This window comes from Microtus ochrogaster, unplaced genomic scaffold (genome assembly GCF_000317375.1).
Source record: "Microtus ochrogaster isolate Prairie Vole_2 unplaced genomic scaffold, MicOch1.0 UNK8, whole genome shotgun sequence".
NCBI lineage: Eukaryota > Metazoa > Chordata > Mammalia > Rodentia > Cricetidae > Microtus > Microtus ochrogaster.
Genome location: NW_004949106.1, coordinates 4,416,116 through 4,417,395, shown reverse-complemented (window position 1 = coordinate 4,417,395; position 1,280 = coordinate 4,416,116).

Sequence of the window (1,280 nt, the reverse complement as noted above, 5' to 3'; positions counted from 1 at the left end):
AAGAAGAAGAAGAAGAAGAAGAAGAAGAAGAAGAAGAAGAAGAAGAAGAAGAAGAAGAAGAAGAAGAAGAAGAAACATTAAATTGAGTTGAGGCTGGCTTGAAGTTTCAGAGGTTCATTGCAGGGAGCGTGGCAGGAACAGGCCACCACTCCTGACGCTGGTAACGAGAGGAGGTAGCCTCAGTTGAGAAAATGCCTTCATAAGATCCAGCTGTCAGCAAAACTGAAGGGCGTTTTCTAAATTAGCGATAAATGGGGGAAGGTGTGGGTCTCTGTGAGTGGGGCCACCCTTGGGTTGATGGCCCTGGGTTCTCTGGGAGAGCAGTCTGAGAAAGCTGCGATGAGCAAGCCAGTAAGCAGCACCCTTCCATGGCTTCTGCATCAGCCTCTCCGTCTAGGTTCCTGCTCTGTGTCAGGTCCTGTCCTGACTTCATTAGTGATGAACAACCATGTGGAAGTGTGAGCCGAATCAACCCTCTCCTCCCCAAGTTGCTTTGGTCACGGTATTCCTCACAGGAACAGCCACCCTGAGACCCCTTATAGCAGTTTCAGTCATAGAGGAAGAGACCCCCAAATTCTTTGTTGACTGATTGTTTACATTTCCACAATTTCTGAAGATTAAAAGTAAAAGAAATTAAGATAGGAAAGTTATCACTAAAGAAGGAACTACTGTCATTATATATCTAAAAAAATACCTTGGATGATTTGAAAATACAGTATGTCTACTATCATTTTCATATTTTTTTTATTGGTGGACAAATACTTCAGGAAAAACCATTTCGAAACTTGGTTTAAAACTGTGACCCAAGACACGACCCTGTTGACTGAGAAAGACTGTGGGTGTAGCTTTTGGCCAAAGACAAGACACTTTTCCCAGAAACTGTGTCATTACTGACAGTTGTGCCAAGAAGTTGGTGGTGAGCCTTGGTTCAAGGTCACACATAGGTGACATAGCAATTAATCCAGGAAGAATTAAAGTGGCATAGTAATATAGGAAGGACACTAAAAGCAAAAGTGAAATCACATCAAATATAAGACGTTTGATTGTGGTACCCTTTTAAGTGGTGTCCCTCACTTATGCCCTGAGGCCAGTGTGACATTATATCCACTGTACCCTTTGACCCTGGTTTCCTCTGTACGTCAAGCCAGTCCTTGGAACGTGGGTCTCAGCATTCTCTTCCCTTCCCTGTGCCCTGGGAGGCTTACCCATGTGGGCTACACAGTGGCTCCTTCAGTCACTAGAGCAGAGGCCAGAGCATCCCTCACACCCATCTCTCCTCT